The sequence below is a fragment of the Delphinapterus leucas genome, chromosome 12, assembly GCF_059928025.1.
Source record: "Delphinapterus leucas isolate spDelLeu-1000000601 "Yukka" chromosome 12, BTC_Dleu_Yukka2, whole genome shotgun sequence".
Taxonomy (NCBI): Eukaryota; Metazoa; Chordata; class Mammalia; order Artiodactyla; family Monodontidae; genus Delphinapterus; species Delphinapterus leucas.
In genome coordinates, this window is record NC_143140.1 from 22,397,825 (window position 1) to 22,411,830 (window position 14,006).

Consider the following 14,006-nt stretch of genomic DNA (forward strand, 5'->3'; position numbering starts at 1 on the left):
CACTGATCAGCTGAAAGATTACTGTCAGTCATTTCATCTTTCCGGACATCAGATTGCTCATCTCTAACGTGATGGAGTTGGACCGAGATGAGTTCAGAAGTCACACATATAATTCAGATTCAGTGATTCTCAAAGGCAGACTGATAGGAAAGAGACAATCCTATCAAGTACGTGTCATCAAGCCATGTTAAGATGCTGGAAAATGCTACAACCCAGGCAAAGGGCAGGACTGCTTGGTGCTTAATCAGCCAGAAAACTGTGACATTCCTTTTCTCCATTATGATTCCTCAAAGAAAAGCAAACACCAAACTTGGAGCATCACCAACCTCATTACATTATTGCTATACTAGCATCTGTTAGAGTACCAGGTGCTGATAGAACTTCTACGGAGAAACTAACAAATTACTTAACGATTGATGTGTTCAACCACCCACATCTGGAAAGCAGATCATTTATACATTCGCACAAACAAAAGATGAACTGTGCTACTGTGGAAGGATTTTTTAGAAAAATTTTCTTATAGGAAAGATTTTTTCACATAGAATGAGCTATGTTTGACAGATTACACATATGAATCACTGGCTGAGGACTCAATTGAATAGTATGGTGATTTCTTTGTTAGGTTCATTTTTTTCTGTTTATCAAGTCCATTGTTGGGAAATTTGAAAAGACTGGTTGTTTTAAGACATTCTGACATGCTGTAATTACCATAAGGAAATGTGGATATGAGATCTAGAAAAACGGGAGATACTAATTTACTTAAAATCATCAGAAAGGTAATTCAGGGCCCTTGGGCCCTCCCTCAGCTCTGGTAACCGCAGGCTGCCCTGAGGGGGCGGCTCGGCTGCAGGCGGTTTGGCAGATTGGTGAGGGAATGAGGAGAAAAGCGAACGGCCGTCTCCTCCCTGCCCCATAGCGTGCTCGCTTTCCTGATGGGGCTTTCGAGAATCTCGAGGCCATCTTGCAAGCCGTATTTGAACTGGCCAAAGACAACTTCAGACCTGTATAATGTAACAGCAAAGGTCAGAAAACATTAGGCAGTAGAAGTGTGAGCATATTAAATTAAGTAAGATGAACGTCTCAGGAAGCAGTTGTGGAAGCCCTAGTTCTGCAGATGTATCTAATGACTTTAAGGATCTTTGGACAACACTAAAGGAGTATCACGATAAAGAAGTACAAGGTCTACAAGTAAAAGTAACCAAACTGAAAAAGGAATGGATTTGAGATGCACTAAGACTAGAAGAATTCTTCACCAAAAATCAACAGCTGAGAGAGCCACGGAAAGTCCTTCATGAAACCATTAAAATTTTAGAAGACCGATTAAGAGCAGGTTTACATGATCACTGTGTGGTAACTGAAGAACATATGCGGAAGAAACAGCAAGAGTTTGAAAATATTCAGCAGCAGAATCTTAAGCTTATCACAGAGCTTATGAATGAAAAGAATGCAGGAAGAAAATAAAAAGCTTTCTGAACAGCTGCAGCAGAAAATTGAGAATGATCAACCACAACAAGCGACCGATCTTGAATCTGAGGAAGATGTTATTCCAGATTGACCAGCAACAACCGTTTCATTTTCTGGCACTAACCGGCTGTGAAGGAAGGAGAACCTCCACGTCCGACACGTAGAACCAACACATACTAAACTGAAGCACTCTGGGTGTGCACGTGAATGGAGAAAAGTACCAAAGTCTTCACCTCATCCACAACATAAACATAATGAACGTAAAACTCTAGTGGCTGACACTTGCGATCAGAGTCAAGCTCCAGTGGCTAATACACATGGAAAAAGCAGTTATCCTCCTGATAATTTAGCTACAGTTGTTGCTGAAACACTTGGACTTAGTGTTCAAGATGAATCTGAATCTCGAGGCCCTAGGAGCCCACTTGGTGATGAGCTCTACCACTGTGTGGAAGGAGATCACAGAAAACCTTTTGAGGAATCTAGAAGAAATTGTGAAGATAGTTTAAGATTTTCAGATTCTAATTCAAAGGCTCCTCCTCAAGAAGAATTGACTACTTGGGTATCATCTCCTGTATTTGGAGCTACCTCTAATGTGAAAAGTAGTTTAGGTTTGAATACAAGTTTGTCCCCTTCTCTTTTAGAGACTCGTAAGAAAAACCATCTGAAAACAATGTCTTTCAGCAACACTTCTAATTCTAGATCGGAGAAACCTATATGAAAATCTGAAGATGGTGCCCGTTTCACACATCATAATCTTGGGGCTGAAGTGAACAAGATCACTAACGAGTCATCTTCTAATAAGCAGATGCTTATAAATAAAAATACAAGTGAACCCCTAAGTGAACAGGATAGTATTGGTCACATTAAAGATACTGTTACTGGGCTTCCCTGGTGGCGCAGTGGTTGAGAGTCCGCCTGCCGATGCAGGGGACGAGGGTTCGTGCCCCGGTCCGGGAAGATCCCACATGCCGCGGAGTGGCTGAGCCCGTGAGCCATGGCCGCTGAGCCTGCGCGTCCGGAGCCTGTGCTCCACAACAGGAGAGACCACAACGGTGAGAGGCCCGAGTGCCGCAAAAAAAAAAAAAAAAAAAAAAAAAAAAGATACTGTTACTGATAAAGGTAAACATGTGGTACCCCTGAAATCACTGGGAGGCCGAACCAAATGGAAGAAAATCAAGGAAGAAAGTGAAGATGAAGTAAGCTGCCCCCAAGCCTCCTTTGATAAAGAAAATGCTTTTCCTTTTCCACTGGATAGTCATTCTTACATGAATGGAGACCATGTGATGGATAAACCTCTGGATCTGTCTGATCGATTTTCAGCTATTCAGTGACAAGAGAAAAGCCAAGGAAGTGACAACTCTAAAACTGGATTTAGGCAAGTGACCCTTTATGAGGTTTTGAAGCGTGTTGCAAAGGGCTCTTCCTCAAGCCGTAAGGCCTTGAGTGGGAGCTGTGGATTAACCAAAGATTCCTCAGAAGAGACCAGCAGTTTACAGGAGTCCCTCCTCCCGTCCTTGAGTAAATCTCCAGATAATAAAGCACTGTTACAAATAAAGGAAGAAAATTCTATCTTTGAAATTCCTCTATGTCCACGTGAAAGTTTGGAGACAGAATCTTTTTGATGACATGAATGGTGCTGGTTTTCGTGAGCCTATAAAAATAAAAACCAGGTCAGTCCATGGAACATGTGAACTTGCATCAGTTCTTCAGTTAAATCCATGTAGAATTGTTAAAACAAAGTCTCTACAGAACAACCAAGATGTATCCTTTGAAAACATCCAGTGGAGTATAGATCCAGGAGCAAATCTTTCTCAGTATAAAATGGATATTACTGTAGTAGATACAAAGGGTGGCAGTCAGTCAAGATTAGCAGGAGGAAAGACAGTGGACATGGACTGTAGGTTGGTTAGTGAAACTATGCTTTTAAAAATGAAGAACCAAGAGCAGAAGGGAGAAAAAATTCCAAATGGAGAAAGAAAAATGAAAGATAGCTTGGAAGATATGTTTGATCGGACTACACATGAAGAATATGAATCCTGTTTGGTGGATAGCTTCCCCTAAGTAGCAGATGAAGAGAAGGAGTTGTCAACTGCTACAAAAAAACCAAACTCTCCTGGTGATAAACAAGATAAAGTCAAACAGAAAGCGTTTGTGAAGCCATATTTTAAAGACGATGAAAGAGAGACTAGCTTACAAACTTTTCCTCATACTGAGGTGGTTTGGAAAAAAGAAGAAAGAAAAAAATTGCTTGGACACACATGTAAGGAATGTGAAATTTATTATGCAGATTTTCCAGCAGAAGAGAAAAGAAGTTGGCTTCCTGCTCAAGACACCGATTTCGCTACATTCCACCCAACACACCAGAGAATTTCTGGGAAGTTGGTTTTCCTTCCACTCAGACTTGTATGGGAAGAGGTTACATTAAAGATCTTGATCCTTCTCCTCGTCCAAAAAGACGGCAGCCTTGCAATGCAATACTTTTTCCAAAAGGCAAAGAGCAGAAGACATAAATGTTGAAGCAAAAACAGGAGAAATGACAATATTCTTTTTATTTATAGTTAAAGTTGGTATTAAACATTGATTTTTTTGATCTTCTGAAAACTGATTTATAACTCATTTTTCTATTGAAAATATTTTTAAATGGCATTTACCCATCATACAGATGACTAAAAATGTATAAGTTTATGTCATATTTTCTTGCTTTTGCACCTTTAAAATAATAAGGTGTTTTCATTTTGTACTCCAAGTTAAGAGTTGTTTATTACTTTATTTGGTAATATCTAATTACAATTCTGAAAATATAAAAACAGAAAAAGAAAGGTAATTCAAATACTGTTATTTCCATATGAAAGGGGTCTCAATACCCTTGGTCAAGTCCAAGCTACTTTCCTGGGAACCAAGGCTCTGCCAGTCTAGTCTTTACTTAACACTGTATATAAAGCGTATACATTATACATCTTACCCAATATTATACACCTGACACTATGAGTTTGTTATACTGTTAGCATTTCCTGGACAAACCTTGTTCTCTTCTCTTTCATATTTGTGACTTTCCAGAATACCCTTATCCCCATCTTCACCTCATGTAAGGGAGTTATAATTATACCATCTCTGTGCAACTTTCCCCTAGGAGGCAGTATAGTGCAGGTTTAAGAGGACATTTAAAGTCAGAAAAATCTGAGTATGTGAGCTTTCCAGTTGTAGGAGTTTGTTACTTAATCTCACTAGGCCTCAGGTTCTTCATTAAAAAAAAAAAAATTGATGTAGCAGTAGTATTTAAGGCATAAAATTATTAAGGTTAAATGGAGTAATGTGCATATAATGTTTAGCACAGAGCCTGGCCCAGAGCAAAAAAATTCTTCCCCGCTCTTTCTTCACAATTCCTCCCCTACTGCTACTTTTACTACTGTTTGTGATTCCATAATGTTTTGTTTGCCCTCTTAGGGCACTTACCACTTTCTGCCTCTCTTCCAGCATTCTGGGCATTCGACCCCCATCATTAGATTGTAAATTTCTTGAGAACACAAACAGTATGTTTTCCATCTTTGTTTGTCTATAGAACAATAACAACAAAAAACAGTGGTTTATACGACACAGGTGCTTAATAAATATTTGTTTAAAGGGGTTGAATTACTGAATTTTTAAATTTTTATTTATTTTTATTATTTTTTTTGCCGTACGCAGGCCTCTCACTGTTGTGGCCTCTCCCGTTGCGGAGCACAGGCTCCAGACGCGCAGGCTCAGCGGCCATGGCTCACGGGCTCAGCCACTCCGCGGAATGTGGGATCTTCCTGGACCGGGGCACGAACTTGTGTCCCCTGCATCGGAAGGCGGACTCTCAACCACTGAGCCACCAGGGAAGCCCTTGAATTTTTTTAATATGAACACTTTATCTGCTCTTTTGGTATGAACGTTAAATCTAGTAAACCTATTATGTTAACACTGAATATTCTAATGAGAATATTCAAGTTACAGTAAATTGACATAAGAGAAAATTATTTTTTGAAATTATTTAAACGTTTCTATACATCCTTGATATTGTATGTCTTAGTTCAGGTTACAACAAATTACAACTTTGTTGACTCTGTGGCCCCATAAATGGATTCATCTTATGTCTTAAGAGCTATCTTTAAATTTCCTCTGAGACATCCATCCTTTCATCCATTCACCATACATTCTGTCAAAATACAGAAAAAATATTGACTGTTGGGAAAGGCCTGTCTGCCCATCATTTGCTGACTCCTATGATTCATTTTAAGAGAGTCTGTTCAACTGGATTGATTTTGTGAAGCATCCTGTGTAATCTGTGCTGTGAAAATAAAACTCGTGTTTCTGAACTGACTCTCAGTTAAAAATGGCAATCAACAAGAAGCCCACACAAAGTCAGAGTTCAGCTTAGTCATCAAAAGATGTTTGCTCACAGAAGATACAATTTGAATTTATTTTCCAACAGGATCACTGCTAAATATTGCAGTTTTCAGAAATAGAAACTGTTAAAATAATCAATATGATAAAGGAATTTTCTCTTTGCCTTTATTAACTGATTTTTTGGGGGATAAAATTTGTAAAATATAAATCCAGCCCCATTGCATATTTTCTATCATGAAGTATCTCCCTTTCTCTCAATGGACCCTCTGATTGTAGAATTAGCCAGGATGATATACTCATTTTATTTTCCCTAAACATAACATTCTTTTTATACCTCTCTGCTTTGCTCAACTGAATATCCCCATCTAATTATTTTCTTTATTCCAGGCTCTTCTTCCTACCAGTATTTGTTCTTTAAGACCTAGCTATGGTCCAAGTGGTCACTCATTATTCCCAGGTTCTATGTCACTTCTCTCCACATTTTGTGTCTCATAAGTGACTCGGTACTAATACTCATTTGTTCATATAAATATTTCTGCTGTAAGTGTGTTTAAATCAGTAATGGGTTTTCTTCACAGCTCCTAGTTGAAGAATATGAGCAGGGTCAGTGGGAAATAATATTTCTAGTGCAAGTATGTAAAGAGAGGAGAGAGGACAGAGTGTGTGACTGTAGGGCTAGAAGGGTGCTCTGTGGTTCTGGTCTAACTTCGACTAGAATTAAAGATTTGGGTAATAGTCTTATAGAAATACAACCATGTAGAAAAACTGAACATGATTTTGTTGAGTTTACCTTCAGTGCATGTTTCTGATGACGATTCTTCTGTTGCTTGAAGTTGTAATAGGGAAGAAACTTTGTATTCTATTACAAGCTAATCACTAAAGGGATGTTGCCTATAAGCTTAAATTATACATAGTGGTCCATCTCTGGGAACCCTGCCTCCCAGGTAATAAGTGTTAAGCTAAAATACCTTTGCTTAGAGCACAGGAAACATGTTGACCAGACCCACCTGTGAATGACTGCAGGGAGGAAGAAATTAACACATCCCCTCCAGAGGCTGACTAGAACCAGGAAATGCTTGACTTTATTTCCTCTCGTTTTAGTATAAAAGAAGCCTGAATTCTGAATCAGGCAAGATGGTTCTTTGGGACACAAGGCCACCATGTTCTCCATCTGCTGACTTTCTGAATAAAGTCAATATTCCTTGTCCCAGCAACTCATCTCTCGATTTATTTGCCTGTCGCAGGGCGAGCAGTATGAGCTTGGACTTGGTAACACAATGAAAAGGCACAACATAAATATCATCAAAGACATGAGATCATAGCCTTATGTGGAAGGACATAAAGAATAACTGCATTTACAAAATAGGAGAAATAAGTGTGAGACTAAAGATAATGTTATGTGACAAATAGGTTCTGCATTTTTGGCTGAAGCTTCCTCAGGAGTTTGAAAATTTTTCAACAAAAATAATTTTGTTGGGCATGGTTAAATATTTAACAGTCTGGGCTTCCCTGGTGGCGCAGTGGTTGAGAGTCCGCCTGCCGATGCAGGGGACACGAGTTCATGCCCCGGTCCAGGAAGATCCCACATGCCGCGGAACGGCTTGGCCCGTGAGCCATGGCCGCTGAGCCTGTGCGTCCGGAGCCTGGGCTCCGCAACGGGAGAGGCCGCAGCAGTGAGAGGCCCGCGTACCGGAAAAAAAAAAAAAAAAAATATATATATATATATATATATATATATATATATATAAACAGTCTGACTCAAAGGGAAACAAATTCAAAACTCATTTGTACAACTGTTTGATTCTTCCTAATGCTTTATGTTATATCTTTTGAATTCGCTAGAATTCTGTTGTCACATTTATATAATAAATTTTTATAAAAGCAAAAGATATATTTTTAAAAATCTCCACCCAAAAATCCCTGATAAAGGGGATACAAAACCTTTCAGTATCTTGCACTATAATTTCCCTTTTTTTTCTATAATTAGTTACAAGTTATATGTTTTGTAACTAGGGTTCATTTTTCAAATGAATGAGGCTGATGGATAAAATGTATTTATTTTATTTGAATTTAATATATTTATGCTATATTTATTTACTTGAATATTTTATATTAGTGTCAGGATAAAATACTATCAATAGCAGGCAGAGAGTTGAGAGATTTATACTTCTGAAAGAAAAGAACTGTACTGAGTGAATTCACATTTGTAGAGCTTTACTCCTGAGCACAGTCCATTGCCCATGTAGCGTAGTTTGGCTAGAACTCAAAAAGAGAGCCACGGTTTTCTGGCTTAAGCTGTCCGAGAATGGATTTTAGAGCTTCCAGTAAAACCAGAAATAGAGGTGGAATATGCAAAACAGGAAACAGCCACAGAATAGGAGACCTCGATGTCTGCATCTTAATTTCCATGAAAGCCTTGGCTGAACTGTAAGTGTGTTTGTGGGGATGGAGGGAACTTCAAGGAACCCAGTGAAAAGCAATACTCTGTAATAACCTAAATGGGAAAAGAATCTGAAAAAGAATAGATACATGTATACGTATAACTGAATCACTTTGCTGTACACCTGAAACTTACACAACATTGTTAATCAACTACGCTCCAATATAAAATACATTTTTTTTTAAAAAAGGCTGAAAAGGCAGAATAAAGACTGGAGTTTGGGGTTGAGTCCTGCATTGTTAGAGGACCTTAAACCGTGACTTTCTATTTAAGTTCCATCGTGATTACATTGTAGGAACAAAACGTGTCAGGACTAAGGGATTCATCCTAAAACTAAGAAAAAAACAAAAGATCTATCCTCTACAAGTTCAAGGTAACATGTTTGCTTCTCTTTATAAGAAGATAATAAAATACTAATTCTTTAAAAAGTATCATTCAGAATATCAAGTGTACAAAAAATTAATTAATTTGATGAAGATAAAGGAAGAAAGCATAAATTTACCAGTATCAAGGTATCCAAAGAGGATGTGCAGGTGGCCAACAGGCACATTAAGAAGGTGCTCAGCATTCCTAATCATCAGGGAAACGCAAATCAAAGGACTTTTATGCTGGTGCCACACCACCAAAAGAACACTTCTGAGAAATGACAGGGGTTGATCACATACTTTGCTGAGGAATATACAATATTAAGGTCATCCCCCATCTCCCATGTGAAATCTTCAGTAAATTGTACACTGCTTAGAACTGATAGCGTGAGACTGGATTCTTAGCGCAACTTGAAAGGTGCTGAGCTCTGATGCAGGTGACTTTAGCATAAACACAGAAATAGCACATATGGATGCAGCAGCTGTTGGGCAGCTGGAATTCCTGATTAAAATCGAAAGTAATATTTTTTTAATTGAAATATAGTTGATTGACAGTATTGTGTTAGTTTTAGGTGTACAGCGTAGTGATTTTCTTTTGCAGATTATATTCCATTGTAAGTTATTACAAGATATGGGGTATAATTCCCTGTGCCATACAGTAAATCCTTGTTGCTTATCTATTTTATGTATAGTAGTGTGTATCTCTTAACCCCATACTACTAATTTGTCCCTCCCTGCCTTCCCTTTCCCCTTTGGTAACCATAAGTTTGTTTTCTATGTCTGTGAGTCTGTTTCTGTTTTGTATATAGATTCATTTGTATTATTTTTTAGCCACGTATAATTGATATCATATGATTTTTGTCTTTTCTAACTTATTTCATTGAGCATTAATATTCCCTAGGTCCATCCATGTTGCTGCAAATGGAAACCCTTCATTCTTTTTTATGGGAGTAATACTCCATTGTGTGTGTGTGTGTGTGTGTGTGTGTGTGTGTGTGTGTATGTATATATATATATATATATATATATATATATATATATATCACATCTTCTTAAGCCGAGCATCTGTTGATGGGCACTTGGGTTGTTTCCATGTCTTGGCTATTGTAAGTAATGTTGCTATGATATTAGGGTGCATGTATCTTTTTGAATTAGAGTCTTCATTTTTTTCTGGATATATACCCTGGATTGCTGGATTATATGGTAGCTCTATTTTTATTTTTTTAAGGAACCTCCATACTGTTTTCCATAGTGGCTGCACCAATTTACATTCCCACCAACAGTGTAGGAGGGTTTCCTTTTCTCCACACCCTCTCCAGCATTTATTATTTGTAGACATTTTGATTATAGCCATCCTGACCAGAGTGAAGTGATACCTCATTGTGGTTTTGATTTGCACTTCTCTAATAAACAGCGATGTTAAGCATCTTTTCATGTTCCTGTTGGCCATCTGTATGTCTTCTTTGGAGAAATGTCTATTTAGGTCTTCTTTCCATTTTTGATTGGGGTGTTTGTTTTTTTGATATTGAGTTGTATGAGTTGTTTGTATATTTTGGATAATAATCCCTTGTTGGTTGCCTCGTTTGCAAATATCCTCTCCCATTCCGTAGGTTGTCTTTTTGTTTTGTTGACAGTTTCCTTTGCTGTGCAAAAGCTTTTAAGTTTGATTAAGTCCCATTTGTTTATTTTTGCTTTTATTTCTTTTGCCTTGGGAGACTGATCTAAAAAATATTGCTACAATTTATGTCAGAGAGTGTTTTGCCTGTGTTCTCTTCTAGGAGTTTTATGGTGTCATATCTTATATTTAGGTATCAAAAGTAATCTTATGCTGAGATTTATCTTGAGCAAAAATTGAGATACAAAGGAAAAGTTCACAGAACTGCTACTTCAGATATAAAATATTCTGTAATTTAAGTCAGTTGGCTTTCATGGTTTCCCAGAATAATATTTTCTCCATGCACACCAAAAAGAGACATTTACAGTAATATTTCCAGATTTCACATTTCATTTTCAAATCTGGATCTTGTGAAGTGCTTATATCTTAATTTCCTGTGATATTTTTCTTGACACTTGAACATGAAAGTATTTCAGACTTCTTTTATATTATTTTTCTGAACATGAAATCAACTTTGGGAATAAATTAAACACATATATGATTTGGGCCACACTAAATTTTTATCATACTTAAGTGGTTTTCTTCTGCATATGCTCTAGAATGTTACAGTTCTCAGTGAATTTATTGAAGGCCTTTGCAACATCTTTTGTTGTGGTTTATGGATATTTTTCTTTTTTTTGACTTAATAAATTATGCTGATAGATTTCTAATAATGAACTACCCTTGAACTACTAGAATAACATTATTTAAAATATTATTTCATGACATTGCTATTTGGCAGTATTTTATTTTAAAAACTGCCTTTTTTCATAGTGAGGTTGGTTTGTAGTTTTATTTTTGTACATTCCCCAGATACAGTTTTGGTATTAAAATTACGTTGCCTTCATAAAGTAAATGGAGAGTGTATAACGGCATACAGATGAGTTTATTCTGGAGATACAAATAGAAAATTTTGTGGCATCATAACAACAAACCTGTGAATCTGCAAATATTGACCCAATATTTTTCTACATTTTACAATATCTATGCTCTTGACGGGTGTGTGTGTGTGTGTGTGTGTGTGTGTGTGTAATTTAAGAATCTTACCTTGGTCTGTGAGCTTTCTATTGCATGGCCTCTGGGACAGTTTGCCTCGTTGTATGGAGAAATGTCTCTTTTTCTTTTTCTAAAATACAGCTGTAGGCCACCTCCTTGCATAGGAAGTTTGGCTTACCCATCTGTGAAAAAATAAGTTAGTACACAAAGTTTTCTGTCAAAAAGTGTCAATTTGGCTTCTTTTGTACTTGGTGTCTTAAGCCCATGGATATCTTTCCAGTTGGCAAACATAATGTGGCTTCTGGATTGAGACTGAGCTCCTGATAACATGTAACAGACATTTAATGCCAGACTGGATGGGTGCAATTCAGACATCACCACCTATTTGCTATGTGTCTTTGAGCAAGTCATTGAGATTAGGACTTAATTTTATCATTTAAGAGAATAGTAAAAATGAGAATAGTGAAAAATCTCTCGCTTTATGTTTTAGGTTTCTCAAGCCAGGAATAAATCTGTTTCATAAAATATTTAAGTCTGTAGCACACAGAAGATTATAAATATTGTCGAAAAATCAACACTTCTCTCTGTTTTCTAAGCTCTAACCCTGTGAGAGAATTTCCTTCAATTTGTTAAAAAGTTACACCTTGGGTTTACATAAAGGGTAATCAGAAAAAAATTGATTTAACTGCTCATGAATTTGTTGATTCAAAAAACATATTTGGAGCATATAGGTTTTAACTTAATGCCCCTAGAGACTTACAACATTAAAAAAATATTATTTAATACCCATTTCAGAGTGACCCATATAATGTGTTACCTCTGTATTCAGTGGCAATAAAAATAAATGCCTCTTCAGATAAAAAGCACAATATAATTAATTGAGTTCCATTTTTATTTTGCTTCTAGAAAATTTGGAACCAGATCAGTACTTAAAGAATTAACCTATTCAAGTTACAAAGTGACATCCATAACTTTGCTTCTAGTAATTAACCTTACTTTGATTATATATATATATATATATATTTTTTTTTTTTTGCGGTACGCAGGCCTCTCACTGTTGTGGCCTCTCCCGTTGCGGAGCACAGGCTCCAGACACGCAGGCCCAGTGGCCATGGCTCACGGGCCCAGCCGCTCCGCGGTACGTGGGATCTTCCTGGACCGGAGCACGAACCCGTGTCCCCTGCATCGGCAGGCAGACTCTCAACCACTGCGCCACCAGGGAAGCCTGATTATATTTTTAATTTTTCTCATTTTATTTTTTAAATTTTATGTCCTATCACAATTATTATAGTATGAAGAATATTATTAAAATAAATCAATAATGGAATTCAGCTAAATGTATAGTGGTATCAAAATGAACATACAAAAATGACATTATACAACTGATAAAACTGTGGCTAGATATTCAATGTCTTCCCTGTTCTTTATATGTTTAGCGTTTTTAAAAATACAGTTATTTTATAATTTTGTTAACAGTAGTGTGATAGTAAATGCATAACAACCAGCTTTTGGTGGGCTGAAGGGCCCTGCTTTGTAGCATTTGCTGATTTCAAGTGAGCACCATGAATTCACTGAACACAGTGTTGGGAAGAAATGCTCAGGTTTTCACTAGTTTATAGGGTTTCCACCATATGGAGGCAGTAAATATAAATAATCTCTAGAGCACTGATAATACCAAAATGTAGTAAAAAAAATTAGGGAACTATGAATATTTAGAATTGCTTACCTTTGTTTTAATATAATTTATTTATTAGCTTATATAATTTAATATTTAATCATGGGTGTGTTTACCTGCTTCACAAAATTCCTGAAAATTCAACAATCTGAACCCCTGGGCAGGTATAAGCCAGCCCTAGCACACAATGGCCCATATATGTATGCATGTATATTTTATATATATACACACATATATACACATGTATGCGTATATATCAGTGTGTTTTAAATATCACTTATGCAATTGTTGACCCAAATTTCCAAAATCGTCTTTCCATTGTCTTTCAGAATGACTACCTCAGCTGTCAATTAGAATAAAAGTTAATGACTTATCACTCACAAGGTATAAGCCCCAAAGTATGTCTCTGCTCTCTAAAGGCATTAAGAGACTAAATTCACTTCGGATAATTATCAGTTTGGCATTTTGTATCTATTCTAAACAAGCTGCAGTAATAAAGTCCCTGCTTTCCCCATAGGCTTCTGAAAGCATATGGCTAACAACAACAACAACAATTCCATCTCTCAGGGATGGTAAATACAATTTTAAACTCCCATAGCCTTTTTTCAGGGGACACTACATTTAGAAGAAAGGAAAGGGTGTCGACTTAAAAACTGTGCAACATGAGAGTTGCGAGTTAAGTTTTATTTGGGGCAAAATGAGGACTGCAGCATTTCACATAGCTCTGAGAAACTGTTCCAAAGAGGTAGAGGGGAAGGTCAGTATATATGTGATTTTGGTGAAGGGAGAGTACACGCAATCAAGCACATATTGTTTTGCAGAAGGTTTCTGCTAGTCACGAGGAGCATTCATCACCATGATGAGTTTTAGTGCTTTTCTAGATATGAGGAGATACAAGAATTGGGCCCATAAAATCAGCTCCTGAAAATACCTAACTCTCTGAAGACCTGTTCTGCCAGTTTTCTCAGAGCACAGAGTGCCTCATTTCTGCTCTCCACCCTGAACTCCTTTCAGGGGGTGGTGAAAATTAGAGATACAGCAGCC

General features: G+C 37.2%; 1 pseudogene; it reads left to right on the plus strand.

Annotated features, from left to right (window-relative positions):
* The first annotated feature begins 523 nt into the window (after positions 1-523).
* Positions 524-4,486, plus strand: LOC111183305 (DNA endonuclease RBBP8-like; annotated as a pseudogene).
* The last annotated feature ends 9,520 nt before the right edge of the window (positions 4,487-14,006 follow it).